The sequence below is a fragment of the Erithacus rubecula genome (assembly GCF_903797595.1).
Source record: "Erithacus rubecula genome assembly, chromosome: 2".
Classification (NCBI taxonomy): Eukaryota; Metazoa; Chordata; class Aves; order Passeriformes; family Muscicapidae; genus Erithacus; species Erithacus rubecula.
The window spans coordinates 54,169,696-54,193,667 of NC_136685.1; the positions used below are offsets into that span (position 1 = coordinate 54,169,696).

The 23,972-nt window shown below is 40.9% G+C and overlaps 1 long non-coding RNA gene across 1 annotated transcript in view; it reads left to right on the plus strand.

Annotated features, from left to right (window-relative positions):
* Positions 1-21,492, plus strand: part of LOC306798098 — a 43,864-nt gene extending 22,372 nt beyond the window's left edge. The window contains exons 2-3 of the long non-coding RNA XR_013773281.1: positions 18,648-18,695; positions 20,957-21,492. This is a non-coding gene — a long non-coding RNA (uncharacterized lncRNA). The remainder of the gene's footprint in view (positions 1-18,647; positions 18,696-20,956) is intronic.
* Positions 21,493-23,972: the final 2,480 nt, after the last annotated feature.

Genomic DNA, 23,972 nt, shown 5'->3' on the forward strand with positions numbered 1-23,972 from the left:
GATTATGAAAATATCTGTTATTCCAGACACAGAGTTTCCTCCTCCAAAATGGAGTTCATGCAGTCCTTTGTTTTTAAGTTTATATGATCTCAGAAACATATTTCTCAAGAGAGTAGAGTAGGTCTTATGATATTACAACGTGGCTTAAGAAAGATAGCAGCTATTTCCAAACAAACAGCAAATTATAATGGTTGTGCTAGATTGAAACATTTCTTTCATATTTCATTAAACACTACAGGACTGAATCAGCTGAGTCACCTCAAGTGGCTCTTCTCAGAAAAGATAAGTGGCCACTTATTTCCCATTACCACATAAAGTGTTTCTCAAATGTACCTGAAAGTTACAAAAAAAGACAAAGGACAATGAAGAGTTTTCTTCTTTTTTTTTTTTTTTTTCTTCAGATGGGACACAGCTGCAATTGTTAGTGCTGTAAAACAAACTGAAAGCAAGAGCCTAAAATTAAAATGGCTTTCAAGGAAAATTAAAGCTTTTGTGCAAATTCCTAAAATATTTTCCAGATACAACATTAAGCCAATCTGTCAAATAGCTGATATAAGGCAGGTCTTTCTGTTTCTAGAGAACATTTTCCCCCTTGGAGAGCTTCCAACTGTTTCTCTAGGTTTTACTGTTTCTAGATTTCTTTTATGCCCTTTGCCAAAGGCAGCTTTCCAATCACATTACCTCAAGAGACAGATTCCAAGACCTCTTCTCTCACCTGTCAAGACAATGATCTCTTGTCCCTTCAGAAGGTGAATCCTGTACAACTGGTTCTAGTAATCTCGCTGGGGGTCATTTCTCATCACAGACATTTAGGATAGATTTTAGGCAGGGTAGTATTTTGCCTTGTCAGTGATCTTGCTGTGTTGTATAGGTTAGTAGTGCTCAGAATAAGTGAGAAAATGTGTGTCTTGTAGAACTTGAAGCCAGCTATTACCATTTCCACTCATTCTATAGATATGACCACCAAGCACCCAGCAAAATGATCAGGTCTGTGTTTATCTGAGGATTATTCTAAGGAAGAACAAGGTGTTGTTGTTGCACCTAATGATGTTGAAATGTTGTTGCCCTTGACTCCCACCACTAGGGCATTTCAAAATGGAAAACAACTCCTTTGCAGACACTGGGTAGGGTCTAGAATGTCATGTTATACCTTCAAAGTTAATTAGGCAAGGGACTAAAGCAGAAAGCTCAGTGGAGAAGACTAAGGCAAGATGTTTGATAAAAGCGTCTGTAGATTAGATCACTGCTCTACTTCCACTTGTGATGTGAATGGCAATGAACTGATCCACCTACAAGGGCATCTGCCTGTTACCAACACAGTCACTTGTATTACAGAATTACAGAATCATAGAATATCTTGAATTGGAAGGGACTGACAAGGATCATTGACTCCAGCCCCCAGCGCTGCACAGGAGCATCCCCAGGAGTCACACCATGAGCCTGAGAGTGTTGCCCAAATGATTATTGAGCTCTGTCAGGCTGGTGCTGTGACCACTTCCCTGGGGAGTCTGTTCCAGTGCCCAGCCACACTCTGGGTGAAAAGCCTTTTTCTTATACCCAACCTAAACCTTCCCTGACACAACTTCAGGGCATTCCCTTGGGTCCTGTCACTGGGCACCAGAGAGGAGGGATCAGTGCCTGCCCCTTCTCTTCCCCTCACAAGGATGTTGTAACTGCAGTGAGGTGTCCCTTTGGTCTCCTCCAGGCTGAACAGACCCAGTGACCTCAGCTGCTCCTCATACAGCTTCCCCTCAAGGCCCTTTACTGTCTTTGTTGCCCTCCTCTGGATGCTCTTTAGTACTTTAATATCTTTCTTACATTGGTCTTTCAGAAGCAAAAGATGAGTGGTCAGAAGAGGTCACAGTAGCTCTTTATGGCTTCATTTTTCCCCATGTTTCCTTCTCCTGAGGAGAATAACAAGTAGTTTTAACAAGCCCTGAAGGTTTACAGTCACTTAGATTTCCCAACATCTTAATTGCTTTCTGTGGTATGAGAGCATGATAAGGCTAAAATTCAATCTGAAATCCCATAAGTGTTTACAGATGTAGGAATCTGATCAGGATGCAGGACACAGCTGTACCCTTTCCATTGGGTTCTGCCAACACCAGAAGCCAAACACCCTGAGTTTTGGAGAGATCGTAATCAGTCAAGATCTGCATCAAAAATGTGCAGCTCAGATCCACTTTTGGTCTAAAATATGACAGGCCACGTGCCAGAGGACACATACCTAATTACCAGGCTGGGTTGATTATTCCTTCTTCTGTACTTTTCTCAGTAATTTTAGAATAAATTATATCTTTGGCAAATTTCACAAGGAGATGATTATACACTTAATTAGATGTTTACCTCTCATTTTCTTCGTGCAATAGTATCTAGTACAGATTACAAGAACTCAGAATAATTTTTCTGTTCACATTTTCCCAGGGTTAGATTTCAATGAAAGAAAAAAACAAAAAAACAAACCAAAACAACAAAGCCAACAGTAAAGCTTTTGGTTAGGGGAATATTTACACCCTATTCAGCTTTTTTGTCCTTCCTTTAATATGAAAATGAATAGTATCAAGGGATGGTGTCTCGGCTACTTGCAATCCATTGGAAAATTTGAAGGGAAAATACATAATTTATTAAATGTGTTGCTTAAAGTGAGAAACTTGAAATTGAGTTTAGTAAGTCTGGGGATTTGAGGTTATACTTGGCATAGACTACTCAGTCTGCTGAATTATTCAATGCTAAGCCTGCCAGTGGGAATAACAAGAAAACAGACATAGATTTCAAAATATGTTTTCATTTGATTGGGAAGAAAAAGTTTAAAAATTAAATAGCTACACTCAAAGATTTATTTCATCCTCATTGAACAACTGTTGATGGATGACTGCAGTTCTGGCTATGAAAGGAGTACCCATGTCTATTCACTTTGTGGCACTTAAACAAGAATAAGAGACTTAAACTGACACAAATTTTAAATATAATTAGAAATTGCTTCTCTTTGAAGCCATTTTTTTCAAGGTAATTAAAAGGTAGATATATATTAGAAGATAAGGACAAAAAGCAGTCACAATGCTAATGTCTTTTACCCCTATTTGAAGAGATCAGCTTAAAATGAAGCCCCTCTTTTAGGACCGCCCTTTTGCCACAAGATTGGTTCCTTATGTTAGGAAAGCGCTCTGATTTCCTTCAGAAATTGAAAGAGTTGTGCAAATAGTGGTCATTATTCTTTAGTTTTAAATGTTATCAGAAGCAAGTCTGCTTTAATCAAAGCTACATCTGGCTTTTTGTTATGTGAGTATCAGATGACCTAGAGTCTGAAAGATTTCTTACATACATAAAGAAAAACAATTTCTTGGCAACACATATCTTCAACCACAAAGAAAGAGTTGTTTCAGGAACTGAAGCAAAACCCTTCATTTTGTCAAATTCTACTTTTTTTTCATCATTAATAGCAGATAACTCTCCTTGATAACAGCAGGCCCTTCTCCTCATTTCAAGGTTGTGTAAGACCTGAGGAGATAGGAGAGATCAAAGTCACCGAGAGCACAGTCCATCTTACCTAAGCCAAGTCACACTGTTTGGTTGGAACCAGGAGCTGCTAGCAGGGAACAAAAACAACCACCTGAAAACATCCATCTGAATCTTGAAGCCTTTCATTCCTGTCAATCTCTTTTTCCCCACACCATTCAACATTCTACCCACTGCTCTCATGTGCCCTACAACCAACACTCCAAATAATCTCATTGAGAAGGGATGAAGACAGAATCTCTGCACATGATTTCAGTCTCATGCCTCTGGTTCTGCACTTGCTCAGCAAAATATAATCCCCCAAAACTGAATTACTGCTTTTGACATTTCATTTAATATGTCATAAATTTGTACTACAATTGATTGATATACATCATGTTACCACTAATCTTTCAGTAATATAATATTTTATCTATTCTTCATCATGTTTTGGTAAAATGGCTAATATTTTTTGTGTTTTCTTTGATTAATTTTATCGATAAGGGAAACAATTGTCAGGCCTAGAAACAGCACTTCTGAAAATTAAAAAGCTGTGGAAAATTTCTAGGTTTCTCCAAGGAAATTTTCTTTGTGATGAAACCACTGCACTGATTTGAAGAAAACATAGAAATATCAATTTAATCAGCATGTAAAAGTCCCTAGGAAGAAAAAGCTCTGCATTTTTAATGCAAGCAGACACTAATCTAGCTTTTCCCATGTTCAAGTGGTTCATGAAACAGTGACTAACAAATTGCAAAGCCTTCTGAATAGCTTTCTGTTTAGCAATATAAGGCAAATATTTCAGCTAGATGACAATAGATCAGAAGTATGGAACAACAAATACACATTGGAATTTTTTTTTCACCATAGGACTTGAGAAATATCCCCAATCTGACTAATAACTCTAGTCACTTCTTCTCTGTCTCACTCTTGTCCAGTCAGTAAAGGGTTCTTAAACAGGCAAATGCAAACAAGAAATAAGAAATAGGAAAGGTAGTTCTGTATACAGGAAAGTGGGCATCTAAAAATTTTACCAAAAAAAGAAAGCAAAGTATAAATTACATCCTGTTCTAGGATTGTTAACTTTTTCTAGAGCTCTTCCATCAGCCTCAATGACATTTGGATTAGACCTGCCACTGCTTCGGAAGAGCAGAGTTCTCATCTCTTGCAGAAATTTTATGTTCTGTTCTGTTCAAGCCAAAAGCCAGTCTCTGTGCTGAAGCCCTCCCACTCCAGGTGGGGCTGAATTCAGTCTATGCTTCAGTTAGGGCACCTGAGCTGAAATCCAGACTATTTAGCAGAGAGCATTGTTTATGGAAGCAGATTTACCACTTTAACTGCAAGCATCATGTGGGTGGACTCTGTCCAACTCTCCTTTGAGTCCAATGGACTGGAATCAAACTGATCTATCCACTCCTGCTCCTCTGTGACTGTCTGGCTGTACAAACCAGTTGTGAATTTAAGGGACCACTTGAAATATATTTGACCCAGATATAGATGACTGCAGAGGGGAATGGACAAAGTAGCATGACCTACCCAGCACAGTTGTTTTAGGGTAGGGTCATGACATTCAAAGCTTTTCCGTAGGTGAGCCCCTTGCTCCATGCAGCAGTAGGAACAAGGGATGGACACTGGACAGCAGCTTGCATATGCCATAGGAATTCTTCCAGTGTGTTTCATGCTCTGTAGGTGAAATAATTCACTTGGATTTCCCCAGCTCTTTTGCAGCTCCATAAAATGCAAAACTGATATAGAAACAAAGTGCTTATGGGTGAGAGTGATGTACTTGTGTAATCCTTTCCAAATATGACAAATTGTGGAGTGATTTGGTGGCTTTTTTTTAAGTAAAAAATCTCTTGAAAATTTTTGATAATTCAGAAATTACTTGAATCTTTCCCAATTTGAAATATTTTAGCATGTTAAAAGATGTAATCTTTTTAGCAGAAACCTTTTCTATGCAATTCCTAAAATTATTGTTTTCTGAAATGCTTTTTTGTTTATTTATTTTTTCTTTAAGTGATCCTACTCAAACCAGAAACAAATTTAGGCTATTCTGAACAATCTATATGTGATTTTACTGTATACTGAAGTAACCCCTTGGGCTTAACACGAGCTGAATGAACTTACATGAAAAATAATATGAGCTGTTCCAGTCACCTCAGTTTAACTGAAAAAAGGTGAGAGGTTTTTCCTAAGTGTTCATACATTTGGAAGCACAGTTCAGTAGGTAAATGAATATATGAATCCTCATATAAAATCACTCCCCATAACTCCTGTAATTAATAAATTTCCTGTATTTTCCCTATACAACTCTCCATGCTGTTTTCATCTTCTTCCCACAGCCTTGGAAATCCTGCCAGTTCCATTTGTAGCTGGTTCTTACCGGTGTGCAGGAATCTCAGCACTCCACTGGGCCACATTTCTTCTTGCTGACAGTTATACACTTCCCAGCACAAACCACAAGATCAAAGCAGATATATCTGCTGTGCAACAACTCAACAATTTTGGAACAATTGGAAAACCTAGAGCTTTCAGAGGTCATTCACCTCTCCCTTTTTGTTGCATCACCACACTCACTGGTTTTTCATAAAAATAGCATTAGTTGGGGTCTATCCATAATTTGGTCTCTTCATATATTTTCATATATAATTTTCATGTTTTAGATTCACACTTTTAGTTATTTGAAATGTTAGCATATTTAGTCTTGGGAAGACTATTCAAAAGCCTAAATTAGAAACATTATAGCACATCTGTTTCCTGAGCCTGAGACAGCATAATAATTTTGGTATAGAAAATTAAGGCCAGGTTTCTGAGTATTAATTGTATTTCTGAATGTCAGTGTATCGTTGGCTTTAATCACAGTATTGCAACTGATGATATCACTTGAATCAAAATGAGTTGTGATATATGGAGCCAAATTGTCATCTTGGCACTTCTGTGAGAATAAAATCTCTGGCAGTTTTTCATCCTGGATGGTTGCACCAGCAGCAAAATGATCTCTGGAGGGCTGGTATGTATATCATGTCACCCTCCATCAGTCCTAAGTGCTAGAGCCATTCTGGTGCCATGTGCAGATGGCAAAGGACCCTCACTGGCCAGCACAGAGTAGAAAAGTCTTCAGGGTGTGCTGATTTGAGTACTGGGACTCCTAAATTAGAGTCATAGATTACTCTGTTGTGCTCTCCCTTGAACAAAGATGGTAGAAACAGGATATAAACTTGCATAAGTATATGTACACATTTATATTTGCACACATTTTCTGTCAGGAGCTAGATTTTCCTCTTCTGTGCACTAACATTTTCTCTGTGTCTCTCTCACACACAGGTTCAGGCCCTGTATGGGCCATTCACTTAAGAGTGGGACTTGATGATCCTTGTGAGTCCCTTCCAACTCAGAATATACTGTGATTCTGTGACTCTTTAGACTGTAATTTATCAGTATTTGGAGGAGTCTTAAGTTTGTTGTGTTTCCACATGGCCTACAATTACAGTAAATATGCAGAGTTTCCATTGCATTGGGTGCCCAGCCTCTCACACTGGTGCCTTTGAGCCAGTGGCACCGGCTGCAGCAGTAAAAGTGCAAAGGAGGGGATGGAGCCTGCATCCCACCTTCCCGTCCCGGAGGAAGTGCCCACTCTGTAACCTGCAGCTCCTGTCTCTGAGCTTCCTGCCACAAAAGGCAGGACTCAAAGTGCCTGTCTCTTCTTTTTGTTTCACTGTTTTCCTTCCACGGGGGCGCTCTGAACTTATGTACCCAGATGGAATTAATACTCCTGGAGTCTCCACAGAGAAGACTGGGGAAGTGGAGGAGGCCCAAGGGGGTGGTGTGAGTGTTTGCTGCTGATTTACACATAAATCAGAGCCAGAGTATCACTCCATTGGATGTCTAAGACAGATCAAGGAAAAAAGAACCCCAGTTTTTGACCCTCTGCTCCAACCTTTTATGTGCCTGGTCCCCAGATTTGTATAAACAGCCCTTGTCACAAGTAGTAACAAATTCCAAGGAGAGAAAGGCAAATCTTTCTGCAGATCAACACAAGCCAGGATGTATTACAGCAGGCTGAAAGGACTGCATATCTACCTACCTGAGCTTCAGAGCTGGCAGTTCTTTGTGGAAGAGTGTGAGGCAAAGAGGAGATAAGCAGGGAGGGAGAAAGAGAAGGCAGCTGCAGAAGTATTGAGCACTATTCTCAAGTTAGTTTTTTGAGCCACTCTGTCTTAGGAGCAGCATAGCACCTGCTGGTGAGTAACCCAGCCAAATATTGCCCTGGTCAAACACCCCACTGCTGCATCTGTATCACAGACAGGCATCTGGCTTCTGGTTTCCCCCTCTGCAGTGCAAGACAGGTATCAAGAGAAATGGGGAAGAGACATGCCAGGGTTTGCTCCAGACATTCTTCTGAGAAAGTCTACTTTCCTGTGCAAACAAAGAGATACTTCAAAGGTGAGTGTGGTTTAGAGGGTTTTTCCTGCCATTTCACTGTGACTGTAAGCCTGGAGAGGTTCCTGCTGTAAGCCTTTACTTTAGCCATAGATCCTTGGCACACTGGTGTTCGTGAGAGTTTTATGCTAAATGGAGGAGATCCAGGGGAGCACTACACATGCAAATGTCTACATCATTTAAGTGTTACCTCAGTCCAGTTTGGATCACTGCTACAAGATTTCTCAAAGTAGTTTGAGTGACAGGTCACTCAGCAGGCCACTCTCAAAAGTTTTCATGGATGCTCTTGAGTTCTCTCCCCTGTCTTGCATAGTTTGCATAGGCTTTGTCCTCTGCAGTAGTTCATGGCCTCTACCCTCAAGCCATAGCATGCATGTCCTCAGTGTCAGAGCACAAAAACACAGCTGGGTGGGATGCAAAGCAATCCTGTCATTCTTTCGATCACTTTGAACTCAAAAAAATTACCCCACTAAAAATTTAACCATCAGGTCTTAATGCCTGAGACATAACTCATGAGCCCTAAACAAGAGAGGCATGTAGCCAGTCTGCTCTGGAAACACTGGGATGCAGCAGTGGGTGGCTGGAGGACATTCTGCCACCTTTGTGTCCAGGAGCCACTTTTTTCCATCTGTGGTATAGGCACAGCCAACCAGACTTGATGATCTCAAAGATCTTTTCCAGACTAATTAATTCTGTGATTCTGTGTGATTCTGTGATTCCTGCCTTGACATCATGCTGTAGTAGGTGGTTCTTACTGTTCACTGATCATTACTAAGTCTAAGAACTATTACCAGTTTCATTTACAAATTATGGAAATGAGGCAGAAATTGGCAGGTGATGGGCTGGCTCAGAACCAAGTCCAGGACTTTTGCATTTAATGCTAAGCTGCTCTCTTCTGCTCTCTTCTGTTGCCTAGAACCTTGAATGAAGATACAGTCTTTAGAAGGGGAATTTAGAAGAGTGAGATTTTCTCCAGTAGGGAGTTCTGGTGTTAGATTATGCTAGAAATAGCAAGTTTGTGTTACAGAAAGACAAGATGATGAGGTCTTATGTTTTTATACTGATCAAAGAAGAAGACAGGAACTTTATGGCAAACTTATTATAGAAATAAAAAAGTTGAGAAGTTTTTCTGAGGTAACAAGTGGAATAAATTTGATTCAATAAGTCATTGGTCTGATTCACATTCCTAAAAATCATTTCAGAACACAGATTTGGCCCAGTGGGTGAAGTTATTAGTCAACTCTATCTGGTATTCAGCCTGTGTAGTAACAAGTAGCACGTGGTGATGAAATGGAATTACAGGCAAAGCGTGCTGTCCTTACCCAATCAGACATTGCTACACACGGCACAAAGCATTTCTTTCCAGCTCTCACTGCTAATGACCTTGTGCCTTCAAGTATCAGGCTGGACTATCCTTATCTCCTGCAAAGTTATATATAGTACTTTGCTGCTGTAAAATCTGGCACCAAGAGGGGTTTTTTTACACATTAACCTTAGACTACTGGACTTTCCAACACCACAATATTCTAAAAATACCACTGAAAGCCTTGACTGTTCACATGGAAAACAACAGACACTCAAACTCTTGGAACAAAGTGTAAAGTTTGGTCTCAGGTAGGTTATGGTGTCATAATTGCAGCAAGTTTTTTAGGAGCAAAGCTGAGCAAATAGAGCTGGTGGGAGATTTACTGATCAAATTAGAAGGGTGAGTGTATGCCAGACCTCCTATTCATCTGTATTGACAGATCCTGACATGTCCATTGCATGTGGCAAAGAGAGTAATTTGCTGGGGTCATAATCAGAGCCAGCTAAGGTATATCAGCTGAGAAGAAGCAAAAGGTAGCCAGCAGTTTCCTTTTCCTTGTGTTAAAGCTATCAGAGCAGAAAAGCCAGGCTCATGCATTTCTGAACCTGTATTTGTCTTAAGGGAACATCAATGACAAACTGTTCTTCAACATTTTTTTCCTCACTGCAAGAATTTCCTAGAAATGATGTGAAGATGTAGCTTGCAGACAAAAATGGATTGCATTAACTAAGGGGAGTCACCACCTTAGTTTGTCCCTTGGACCTGATGCATCTCTTTAAGACTGCCAATGTTTTTAATGCTCATCCAGTTTATACCACCTCAGTAGATGCCAACTGGTCACTGAAGTGACATCTAGGCAAGGACAGTGTATGCAATATCACAGCTACTGTATTCTTTGAAACATACATCTCCAAAAAATGGAACAGCACAGGAAAGAGGTGGGTACTCAGATAAAAATTCCCACTTTTAATATTTTTTTTTTTTTAATTAACACCAGTAATACTGAATGAGAACAGTTTAAGAAATATTCATGTCTTCAGTGACATGGTTTAGGGTGGGGAAGAACAGGACTTTACAGCCAAGAAAAGGGTATCTATCATGCTAACTGGTTTTAATATTTGTTTTCCAATTCTGCTAATGACTTGTGCCATGTTTGTCTGTCTGTTTCTATTGTCAGACCTGCTCAGTCTGGAATTGCCTTGAAGTCACTTTCAACTTGCAGATTAGGAAAGTGACAAAAGTGCATAAATTTTCTCAGCGAGTCGCTTTCGCTGGCAGCCCTCTAGCCCAGTTCAGTCCAGAACCCCTCTGTATTTATCACTGTCTCATAGAAGAGTTGTACTGCTTCCAGAGGAGCTCTTTGCTTTTGTGCAGAAAAGCTGTCACTCCCTCAATATCAGTAAGTCTAAAGTGAGCAGCAAATATCTCCTGGCAATGCTTCCAGGAGGCCTGGGTGCTACACAATAAAGATCATGTTTTTTCCAGAAGATTAAGGACTTGCTATTCTGGTTAACTGGGGAGACCCCTTCCTGACACTCCTTCCAATCAAGTTGTTTTATTTTTAACTCCATTTGCTTTAGTCTTATCTTAGGCACCAGGGATAAAGCTTTTTTCTATTGCCAGCTAAAGGTGTCAATGCCTGAACGCATAGATAGGCACTGATTGAGAGTCTCCAAACCACATCATTCTGCAGCTCACAAATCAGTGGGAGCTAGGCAGTGCCAGGCATGAAAAGCTTAGATGTTTAGATATTTAACTTTCATCCAACCTCTGTTTTGGGACACTTAATTCAATTCCATAAGCCTCCAGCCAGCTACCACCTATAGTAGTGAGCAGCAATTCCCATCACTGAGAGACCTCATAGAATACTAGGTTGGAAGGGACTCCAAGAATCATCTGATCCAACTTTTCTTGGCAAAAGCACAATCTAGACAAAATGGTCCAGCACCCTTTCCAGATAAATCCTAAAAGTGACCAATGCTGGGGAATTCACAGCTTCCTTAGGGAGATTATTCCAATGGCAGATTGTTTGCTCCATTGTGAAAAGTTTTACCTTGTGTCCAGTTGGATTCTCCCCAGAAGTTACTTGTTTCAAATACCTCTTGTCTTTTCCATATGACCCCTTGTAAAATGAGTCTCCATCTTTAGAGATGCTCAGAAACAGCTCTATAGTTGCACAGCTGAGCACTGCTGTTGGACTTCTATGTCTATCTCATGGTGTATCCAACTACTACTTGGTACACACAGACTTGCCTTGAGCCCGGTAGAACTTTAACTACTGAATTGACCCATGATGGTCCAAGGAAACAGTACTCATTGACAATCTACAGGCTGCTGTGACATGCATTAGGAATTACCCACCACAAATTGATCTATCACATGGAAAAACAGTTATGGATTTATTATTTTCTCTTTTGTTAAACTGTGCCAAATATTTACAGCTCAGGCTGCAAGTGAACTGGGGATTTCATGCAGGGATACCTTGAATTTCACAGTTCCATGCATTTGTAATAATTTTTTTTTCATTCATCCTTCTGCAATCATGTCAGCTGTTGAGTTGTCATTCTCTCTCTCCATGAGCCATATAGCATATCCCAGGAGCCATGGAGGTTGTACCTGCACTGATTGCTGTGCTCATAGGTCAGAAGCACTCTCTCCTGCCTCCAGAGAAACAGCACAACATCCTTGAGAAAGTGGCTTAAACCCAGCCACAGGCCAAATCCACTCCTGTGGTAACCACTAAACTAAAAAGTTATTCCAGGCATACATTTGGCATTATTTGTCAGCAGTTCTTTCAAAGCCTCTCTCAGCCTCAGTTTGGCAGAAACTGGTGGCAATAAGCCATCAGCAGCTGACTAGCATGACACTTGGTCCAGAAGTGGGGTGAGTGAGGTTATCAGAAGGTAATTCAACATCATTGTCACCATTTGGTCACCATTTTCCCTGGCTCAGTTGCCATGGAGTTGTAGCACATGCTACACAAAATAACAACGTTATTTTAGGAAAACTATGCAATGAAGTTCTGTCCTTAGTCCACCAGGCTCCCCACATGCTGATTGCTGGGATGCAAACCAACTGGAATTTGCAGGTTTGCCATTGATGGAAAACTCAGAAGTTCACGTTTTACCAAACAACATGATACACCTCTATGGCATGGGTATAAGGCATAGTTATGCATGGCCAGTATTAGCTCAATGTTCTTAGACTGTATTTGTGGAAAATGAACATTTCCCTCTGATGTGCTTGACTGGCTTCATGTCATTCCTCGGGCAAGAGAGACAGAATTACAAAAGCTTTTTTTTTTCTTTTTTTTCCATGTGCCATAGCCAACAATGTTGTGCATTATTAGCCTGTAGCACAATTTCTAAAATTGGAATTTCCATTGCTTGCAAGGCAGACTAAAAGCTTTCTGGAAAGGCTGTATCTCTTTCTCTGTGCTGCCTCTCCCATACCTCTCCAAAACATATGTTTTTAATTTTTTTCATTTATATGTAAGAAATCACTGCCAGCAGATATTTTTGCTTTGCAGTTTATCTTCTACTGACCTCCTAAAAAAATAAAATAGATAAGGAAGAGAAACCAGAGATGGATTTACTGGTATGACAGGAGAGAGATGAGAAAATAAAAGAGTAAATTTCTCATTTCAAATGTGAGCCTGCCAGACTGCAAATCAAAGATTTGCTAAATTCCGGAAATGTTTAGGGCATTTTTCCTTTTCCTCTTCTGTGCTTCAAAGTGCAGTCTGGAAGAAAAAGCCAAATCATTGTGAGAAAAGTGGTAGTTCCCAGTATCTTCAGTTGGCACCAGAATCACTAGTTCTAGGAAGTCTTCCAGGGAAGTTGCTTTTTATACTTTCACTCTAATTTTAGAGACAAAACATTAATGTGAGCATGCATCCACCTTGTAAGAGGCTTCTGCAAACTGATCCCAGCTAGAGCCTTTCAAGGGTCATGTGTGTCTCACAGAAGCCCTGGATTTCAAGTGATGATATTTGAAAGCATGGATCACCCCTTATTTCCTCATTTAAGGTAGCCATGACATGACTCAGCTCAAAGTTGACAACTATGGGAAAGAGTAAGTAGAAATCAATAGTGCCTGAGTACATGAAAAAAAAAAAAAAAAAAAAAAAAAAAGGACAAAGCTCAGTTTCTAAAGCTCAGCCCAGGAGTCAAGATTCACATCTGATTGCTCTAAATGGTACTTAACTAACTATAACCAGCAAAAAGGGACACAGTATCCACTTCTGTGATCACTATGGACTTTTTAGCTTGGTCCCCCACGGTAACTTCCCCATAACCAGGGATCTTTGTCGTGAACCTGGCTGGCCTCCCAGCAACACCTACTTCCATCTGAACTGGATGCCATGAGATCCCACCCAGAGGAGTCAAGCCTCCCCGGGAACAATGAGTAATTCTTGGGAGACGCCACTGGAAGGCTGCTGCCGTGGCACGGGAAGGCTGATAACATCTCCCAAGCCACAGCAGCCCTTTGTGTCGGCAGACACAAGTGGGATGTTCCTTCTTAAGCTTTCCAGATTTGGAGGAAGTGGACCTTGAAACACAATGCTCATTGAAATAGACTTTCATCTGGGGGATCTCGCAGTGCAAGTGCCGCTGGTGATGTGCTTTCCATCTGCAGCCGAGGCCTCCTGATGCATTTCCTGTGTTTGTTCCAGAGGGACGGATGGCAGCACCTTAAAGCAGGCACAGATTGTACCGGAGGGTGGGCATTATTCTGGGCTGCAGAAAACAGTGGACATTAGTAATAACAGTATCCTCAGGAGCCTCTGGTGGAAGTGGATGACATGTGGAATTACCTCCTCTCTCTCTCCTTCCCTCCCCACAAGAATAGCACTCTCATTATAGAAGGGTTTAAAAGCAATTTGTATCTGGCTGTGGTGATGTGCTCTGCTGTTCAGAGCTCTCTTGGAAAGGCCACCCACACTTACAACACCAAACAGCCTGGAGAGCAATGCTGTAACTGGGGGTAACCTGCAAGGGCTAGGACACCGAGTGGCATTCCACCATGGCAGCTAAGACACTGGGACAGCAACTCAACAAAGCACTACTTTTCTTGTCACATGTCTGCTGACCAGTCCTCAAGCTGTGGCTTTGCAGGATTTCTAGTTGTTCATGGAGTTTGTAGTTAAGCCTAAGCTGGCTGCAAGTGCCAATGAGTACCCTGTGAGTCTGTCATGTGGACAAGTCCATAACTGAACATGGGAGCATAAGGACAAAATGTAGCTATTTGTGAGGAATAAATGTTCTCATCAAATCCTGTGGAATAAGTCCCCTTTTCTGTAATAAGGTCCAATAGAAAGAGATATAGATGTACTGTACTTAATTGGCATGTCCCTACCAGAAGTATTTCAGGAAGTCTCCAATGGCAGGGGAATGAAGCTGGTAACAAGGAAATAGAAGTAGCTTCTCTCTCACAGATCAATTACTGAGTCTTAAGCCTGAGACCAGGCAGGTTTTGGAAGCTGGAGATAGCTTCACTACTTAGTCATCTTGAAAGGCTCATAAAGAGAGGAAAACATGCAACCAAAAAGCCACTGAGGGTATGTGGGGATGGATGGTGTGTTGCATGGGAGCGGGAAATTATTACAAAAAATATAGTAGCAGCCTCTCACAGTCCACTATTTTTAAATTTTCATGCCTAGAAATACTTACTACAGCAGATGCCCTCTGTGTCTATTATTCAGGCACTCTAAAAAAGCCTCCTTACTTCCATCTGCCTCTAATGACCACATGCTATCCAGTCTGAAAGGAAGAATGTCTCTTTTTACCGTTGCTCCCTTGTCTGTCTCCATCCAGACATTTGAGGCTCCCAGGGTGGGCTCAGAGCTGTGGGGTGAAGCTGAGCTGGGACAGGGACACAGCAGGCAGGGCAAGCAGGCAAGAGGGCAATCTGCCTGCCCCACAGTTCTGCTGGAGAAGAGCCACTGGATCAGAATTTAAGGCAAGGGGAGAGTGAAAGGGGAAAAATAAGTGTTTTATAGAGTTTGGCAACTTTTTTACCAAGAGAGTTCAGGGTATGCTAAACAAAGGACATCAGGATACACATAAGAGAAATCAAAAGACTTATTGAATCATTAACTTACTGTAGTGAGGGGAAAGCAATTCAGCTCAGTGACCAAAGGAAATTTTTGCTTCACTGCTAGGAAAAAGTATGGCCAGTAAGAACTTTGATAATAATACTGGGGATTACAGCTATGCCGAAAGACTTCAGTCATGTCAGACTTTTGCTGTGAGTGAGGGTGTGTAAGCATAAATACCCATCCAAGAACACTGTATAAGAACTGTCCTAAGAGCAGAGTGTCTGAAGAACAAACAAGTACAATGGCCACTACCCATAGATACATGTAAATGGTTATCCCCACATCTATTGACATCTATTGAACATGATTTTTATGGCTGACATTTGGGTGCCATTAGGAACTTTAATGCCTCACACAGGGAGGTTTGGGGTCAATTGAACTGGAAAAGCCCTGAACTGGAAAAGGACTAATTTTGTTCTTAATCTGAGTTGATTGAAGAGGGTTCCTGACTTAGGCTGAGGCTATTCCCATAACTACAGACAATTAAAACTAGGTGAAATAAATCCCAGCCTTGAAATCTTCCACCTGAAAGCCAGCCATGCTAGAAATGGTATTAGTGTTGTGATGAACAGAACAGAAACCAAACCTTTAATTTGCCAAATTTATGAGATTAAGACACTATTTAAGAAATTAGGTGCTGCTGAAGTATATTGCTCCCACACTGCAGAAATAAAGGGAGCAGACTGGTAAATACCATATGGTAAGGACTGTCTTAGTCTGACTGTGTATTGTCAAGGTAAAATGTATCTTCAAGATAAGCACTGTTTAGAAAGCAGCCATGTCACTTCCAAACACGACTAACCATTTTCTGGGGTTTCTCAGATGCTCTGTGTTGAAAGAATGTGCTTTGTGTTAGAAGGGTGAAGATCTCAGACATACTTAATATAATAGTTCTCTTGATTAATTAACTTAAGCTCATTGTGTTTTTCATTATTCTCAATGCACCTCTGAAAAGACATCTGTCTAAATCCCAAATCCATTCTTCTAGAAGTGACTACCTAAAAGGTTTGCACTGACACTTAGGAGCACACCTGAAACAGAGGAGGTCAGCAGAACAAAGTGAGATTTCCTGGCAATGATTTAAAAGGAGGTGATGGAGGGACATAACATCTTGTATCAGTTTTAGCATTGTTCTTCATGCATTTCCAGCTTCAGCCATCCTCCCACAAACTTGCCAGACTAAACAAGACTGCTACTACTTGCTTTCACTGCATTTGATATTCAAAGCATGGAGGAAATTAAACCATACAACCATCACAAATGAGACCAGTTTATTAACCAAAAGTCTAGAACGTCAGAGTAGTAAAAGAGTAAACATGAGATCATGACCTCTGGTTCCACTGTTATTTCATACAGATTTAGCTAAATGATACTTTAAAAAACATCCTATCACACAGGGGCTATCATCCCTTGGCCTCTCCTTTCCTTTAGCTGAAAGCATGTCTGAACCACTTCACATATAATGCATTGACTAAATAATATATTTCATGGATCTCAACTGCTTTTTCACAGTGTTGCATCTTTAGCAATTTGTCAAAGCATCTGAAACTACCAGGTAGCAGGAGAGCTGTAAAGCAATGCAGTGGGACAGGAGAGTCACAGCATGTCTTGGTTGTCCTGGGCTGGGCAGGCAGTGAATAAGCAGCATAATGCCAAATGTGGGTGTCATTAGATAAATTATGCCAATATAACTACAGTCTAAATATTATAAGCTTAAAGCAGCTCCAGTCCCTAACTGCTTCCACAGACACACAAATCCATAGTTAAAATCTGAAAAACCTTAGCTCTGCTGTTGGTTAAGTCTGGAGGGGCTTAAATTCTTCATGATACTTGCATTCCTCATGGGGCATGAGCTGGAACACCCAGGGAGGGGATATGGGGGGTGTGTAGCACAGTGGCAGCAGGATGAGCTCCTGGGAGGAGGTAGAGACTGAGGCAGCTTGCAGAGCAAGGCTTGCTTTCCTCTGTGGCTGTTCCAGCCAATTAATTAAGCTCTGCTGCTTTTCTGTCCCCTCTGTCTTTTTGTCCCTGGTTGCTGCACTGGAAGAAGATGAGGGGAAGAACTTTGATGGGCTTTTCAGTGTCCTCCCCCTTTCTTTCTTTCCACCTACATCCACACTCAGTGCTCCCCATATCTTCGGAGATGTCTTTCCTAGCTGAGCCAACAAGAATTGCAAGCACCTCCCTACTGACCTCCTCCCAGCTGGCTGCAGTGTTTGTGGTTATCTCTTTTCCTCTGTGCATTCAGCATACATGGGTTTAACAAAAACTCATGGTGTTCAATTAAACATACATTTTTTTTCTTGCTCTCCAGGACGCTGTTTTTGTGCTTCATTTTGTTCTCCACATTCCTATTCCTCAACCAGTAAAAGCTGAGGCTTTTCAACACAGTATGCTTTTAAGGAGCTCATCCTCAAATTGACAGTGTTGCATCTAGCATTAATTTAACATTTAACCTATTGACAAAGCCTGTTACAAAAAAAGGCTGCAGAGGGAATACACATTAAGGCACTAATAATGAAAATTGCTTTAAACTGAGATACCTGTGAACAAGCCCACAGAGTCAACAAGAAACAGAAGGCCATCTCTCAGGTGCACTGCAGAATATCAGTGACTGTGTGCCCAGAAGTGCCTTCTAGGCTGACCCAGTGCCCTTGGATCCCGTGTCAGAGCCAGAGCTCAGGAACAGCAAGGTGCCTGTCTGCTGCCTCTCCCCGCCCGTGACGCACGCACCCGGTTGTAGCAGGCCAGGGGTTTGGAGAGCCTCTGAACAGCCCTCAGGAGCTTTGCCTTACATACCAAAAAAAAGGACAAAAAAGGACAGAAAAAAATAGAGATAGGGGTTTGGAGTCCCTAATCAGCAATGATTGCTTCCTGTGCAGAAGTCAGCTGTTTCCATACAATAGCCAAGCTGTTCAGGCTCCAGGCGCCATCCCAAGGTCATCACTTCTCTATTGTTGCTCCCCACCCCCATGGAAAATTCCTGTACTCTTTTATGTATATAAGCTTGTTTGGTTTGGGGTTTTTTTTGTTGTTGTTATTGGTTTTTGGTTTGGGTTTGGTTTTTCTTTAGCTTGGAAAACTCACTCCTGCCTCTCGTGGTTGTGGAGGGGTTCAGCACTGGGCACTGACCTGAACTTGGCTTTTCAGAGCCTTTCTTTTGCTCTGCATCAACACTGCCTCATGTGCCTCTTATCTCAACAATTTTTTAACATTTTGAAGCAAAATACTTATCTGCACTGAATTCCGTGGAGGATGTAAATCACATTCAAATCTGACAATATTTTTTCCAACTTGCTTTTCTAGGAATTCCTGTGTGTCACTGCCCTCTGAGACAGTGAGAAATGAGGCCATGTAAGTTTCTAGATATTGTTCCCTTTAAAATATTTATTTCCTTACACACCTAAACCCCTTGCTCTTTAACATCTACCTAGTGGAAATCTTGTGGAAGGAAATATTTCATTCTAAGAAGCCATCAAGATATCATTGCATTGGCTCATTTTGAGACCTGCTGAACAAAATTCTACACCTTTCAGAATTCAGAAGTCCTGTAGAAAAAATATTCACTATAAGCAGTTTCTCTGATTTCTCAGAACTCTCCCAAATCCCTTTAATTCAGCCAGAGCTGATCCTGGGCAACACTAAGCAACTTCTCAAGAAACTACTGCCTGTTATTTGTTACTGCTGGCATTAATTTGACACAGAAAATTTAGCTCTTTGCAAATTTGGTACCATATAGTCCAGTCTGCAGCTTTTAGAAGCATTGACTAATTGACTGAGAATTTCTCTAGGTATGTGTAGTTTACTATCCAGAACTAGAAAAAAATGTGTGGATTTCAGGAAGGGCCTATTTGCTCTCACCCTGTACTGCTCAGGAATGCCAAATGGAAACAGTTTATTTCCACACCTACAGTAGGATCTCTGCCTGATGTTGGCTTCTCAGGAAGCTCAGTGGTGATTGTGGTCTCGTGACAGCATCTCTGGAGTCACTGCTAATAAAACAATTGTGCTACTCAGTCTGTGGCTTGCTCAAAATTTAGGACAACTCTGTGCTTTAACATGCAACAGTTGCTGGAGACAAAGTCAGATGAAAATTCTGCATTTAGTTATGAAAAATGTTTTTTCCTGATATACCATTTCTTCCCCCAAATGAACATGTATTGATAGTCCTTACTGGTTGCTGAAGCAAGCAAGCCTAAACCACAGCAGGACACCCCACTCTGTCTGGGATTGGGGGTGAGGAGATTTCCTTGGATATACAGATTCCTTTCAACCTGTAGGCTATTAGTGCTTGTAACTCACCCATTGATTTCTCTCTAGGTGTTTTTTTGCAGTTTGTGCTTCTCAAGTGCCCTCAGGAGCTCAGAAATCTGCTGCTCAGCTGCCAGCTGAGTTCATGAATATTTGTGCCTCTCACAATACTCTTCAACAGAGTACAGCCAGACAGGCTTCATAGTTCTGCTGGGAACAATCGCTATTAAAACATGTCTGTTTGAAGGCTTCTTCCCAGTTCTATGGGCTCTGATTATGTCTTTTCCAGTACATTATTGCACTGTAATAGTTTCTTTGGGGCCATTTCTAGCTCTTGAATAGATTATCATGCTACCATTAGACAAGATACCACAAAATATCTCTCTGGAAACTGTGTCACTTCAAAAATCCTGAGTTACTGTTAAGTGTGAAACCTGTGTAGTACACATAGAGCACAAAGCTATAAGCTTTTTAGCTTCTGTGAATAGATTTTTGTACTATTTATTTAAAATTTAATAGCATTCTGGTTGTAAACCATTGCTTTGTCATGTTAGCACAGATTCAGAATGAATTAAGCACAAAAGGCTGCAGAAATTGTCACATGGCATATCTACACAAGGCTCTCTTACCCTTCCTCTGATACTGTCATTGATATTGTGTCAATAGGATTGTACTTCTTCTACTACATACAGTTTTTAATTTAAGTTTCTTTTTCAGATTTTTCACAAAAATTCTGCTAGAAAAGGCTTTTCTTTCCCACAGATAATTTTAAAGTCTAACATTTAGTGCCATAGCACAATACCCAAGCTCTTTCTTGTAAGTGTGGTATTCTTTGTCACTACTGAGTGTCTGCATTCTTAAAGTTTACTTGCTGTTTTCCAGAGACTGTCAAATCCTCAGTTGCTCCGAATGGGACTTAATACAAGTTTCTCTACAACTCTACAGTAAAGGCTCATTGCATTTCTTAACAACACAGTCCTAGAATTCCATCCAATGTCTCAGCATTATGTCTGGCATTGATTCTTAATGGAAACAGGGAATGTACATATTCAAATACTTTAGGATGAAAGCATTGTCAAATGATGCTTTAGAATTATGAAAGAAGATGAGAAATTTCAGTGAGATGTATAAAGTGTTCAAAGAAAGAGGCTGTAATGGCAGTAATTTGGAATGCACAGAAGATCAACTTAAATTGTGCTTTTTCATCATATGTTATTATATGCTGTAATAATGTTTCTGAAATGAATGAACAGATTGACTTCCTCACCTGTGCTGTGAGGGAGCAGCATTAGTGCTGCTACTTCCCAAATGGGTTAATAGGTAATATTCTAATATTTTTTGTGTGTTTATCTTCTCTTCCTAAGGTCTCATTTATACCTTTGAAGAAGATGATTCCTTCCTGCCATGATCCAATACCTAGTTTTTAAAAATCTTGCCAATTATTTACATCTTTATGCTCAAAATTGCTGCTGTAGAAGTGAAGAGTTTTGAAATAATGACTATGACACAACTTTTAAAAATCCCTCAAGTAGTTAATTACATTCCTGGAGAGCTGGAGTAATAACAGGAATACTCTGAGTTGTAATAAAAATGTAAGAAGATTTTTAGAAGGGCATAATTCACTTTTTAACTACAGTCTGTTTTGAATTATCAAAGGCAATAGGGAGAGAGAAGGAAGGGGAGCAGAAATGAGATAACTCACGTGGAGAAATAGCACAGGAAATATAAACCATATGTTTTATGGTTTGAAAATATATGAAAAAGCACGGACACATTCACCTTCAATAAATTTGTAAGCACATTTCCCCAGGGAGCAGAAATACCTGCAAGCAGCAGCTGGGCACTTGGGGCCCAGCACGTGTGGCTTTCCCCATCCATGGCTGAGCCCAGGACATGGCACTACCCCCATGCTGCTGGGAGGTGACCTCCAGGCAGGTTGTCCACGCCCAGGGGAAGCCACAGTATGGGGTTTTTCACATGTGTGGAACTCAGCAGCTCTGCTGGATGCAAGCACTCTGTGGGGCACTGGGGTTTTGCTGTGCAGCATCCACAGTTCCACACCGGGAACTGTGCACAGATGTTTCCCCCACTGCCAGGGAGGATGAGACCTCACCTTGCCACAGGAAGCTGCACAGGGCAGGTTTGTGCAAACACACAGGTCCTGGGGAAGAGCTGGAGCCAGACAGTCGCACATAAAACCCTTCCAACATTTCAGTATTTAGCATGTGGGAGCAATAGCTGGACTTCTTGATACTGCTAAGTAAAGGCTGTTATTTTTGAGCTTGTAGCAGCTGGGTACTCTTTCAGAAAGCAAGATAGAGCTAAGCTTACTGGTGACATGATTTTAGGCAGCAATTTCTGTATGCTTGCTCTTTTTTTTAATTTTATTTAAAAAATAGCTGTAGCACAAGGAACTATTCTGGATGCTTTTCTTCACCTTCCGCTTTCCAGGGATGAGTTCCTGTCGACACTTTGCACAAACCATGTTTCTTCTCCCTTGGCCTATGACTCTTGTACAAAAGAAGCTTCTTTTATCACTACCTAAAAATAAAGAACACTAACAAAATGCTCTGATCAAAGTAATTCATTCATCAGCAGAACGATTTTTCGTGCTGCTACTTTGTATGTGAGAACCATTACCCAAGGAGAGAGACTGTGAATAGACATAGTGTTTACATAGTACCAAAGTATAAGGTTGCTCCTTGTGGATAAAACAGAAGTGAACCCTCATGATACACTAACATGTGCGTGGTAGCCGATGACACATCACTGCTGCCTACATTAGCACAGCAAAGATGCTTTGTTCTCTGATGTCATGAGTTTCAAATCCCAGCTGGGGATTTACTGACTAAGCCACAGTGAGCTGCTGTGACTTCCCTCCCAAAAGGAGAAGAGGAATAAAATAGAACAGCTTTCTGCTTTTGATTTCACTTCAGAAATACTGCTAAGCGCTCGGAGTTATTTCCCTGTTGGTACCAAATATTCCTACAGTTCTTGCTGACAAGAGCTACATAGACCCATCAGTGGAGAAAAGGCTCATTAGCCACTTCAGGACAAGACATAATAGCAATATAAACCACAGATTAAATCCTCATTCAAATAAATTCCTACCACAAATTGGAATTGGTAATTGCTCACCATTTCTCTGTGGCAGGACACTTGTTTCCCTGCAAAATGTAGACTGAGCAATTCCAGTGTTAATGTCACTTCAAGTTCTTGTCATTAAGTGGCACAACATATATTGTGAATGGGAGGTGCTAGAACATACAAGCTTTGTATAGACATTCACAGAGAAAACTACTTTTTCTGCTTGTGAGATGAGGGTAGGGCAAGTATGTCACCAGAGCTGAGGCTAGTGAACCCTCTACAGGAGGCTCTTCATGCTGTGAATTAAAACGTTGGGGACAGAGGCCTGGACCCTTGCCATCACTTGCTGTGACTTTTTTGAGTGATGATTCCCAAAGCATTATGTAATGGTTGAAGCATTATCCTCACAGCTTTCCTAGAAAGCAGGCATTATTACTTCATTATTAACATGGAAACTGAGTCACAGAAATATTGTGACTTGTACATGATCACAGTGGAAGGAATCCAGAAGAGGAAAAAAAGCAGGTGCAAACAGTGATGTAAATTATTCCTCTTTTCTTCCTAGTTATTCACTGCACAGTCTTGGGCATTTTCTATACATTAACATGCCACAGAAGTGCTTTAAAGCTTTATTGTGTATGGACAGCAGATGAAGATACTTGGATGGAAAGGATGACTGACTACTCCTTACTGCTGCTGTCAAGAAGCATGGGTTGAAGTCATGTGCACCTGGGTCAGGCAGAGTTTTAAAAGTCTGGCTTCCCAGAAGGGTGTCAAGAGAGTGAGTGCCAGTCTGGCTTTTCCTGCAGAAGGAAAAAAACTCATTCCACAAAAACTGTGTGAAAAAGGCAAAAGTGGGTTCTGGAGGGAGAAAACAGGTTAAGCAATCCAAGAGCATGAAAACATTAAAAAATCATTACTCCTGTGTTCTGTCATGTCTTTCTCCAGAGTGAGGGACAAGTAGGAGACAAAAGTCTCCATCCTGGTCTCCAGGAATGGACAAGTCTGAAAAAACTCAAAACTAAGGGAAGATCTGAAACAAGACTAGGCTCTGAAGTGGGAGGTTGACAAATTGGGGTGAAAATAAGAACTGGAGGATAGTGCGAGAGAACTCAGGAAAATAATGAGAAATAATTTTAAAAGGATTATAATTGATCTAGTGAGTTACTGGTGTCTACAGGGTCAGTCAGAAAAAGTGAAAAGTAGTAAAGTGTTTTCTCATTTTTTACTCCAGAAAAAGCAAAGAGAACTTATTTATTTAGGGCACAGGAAGAAAGAAGACTTTTGCTGTTG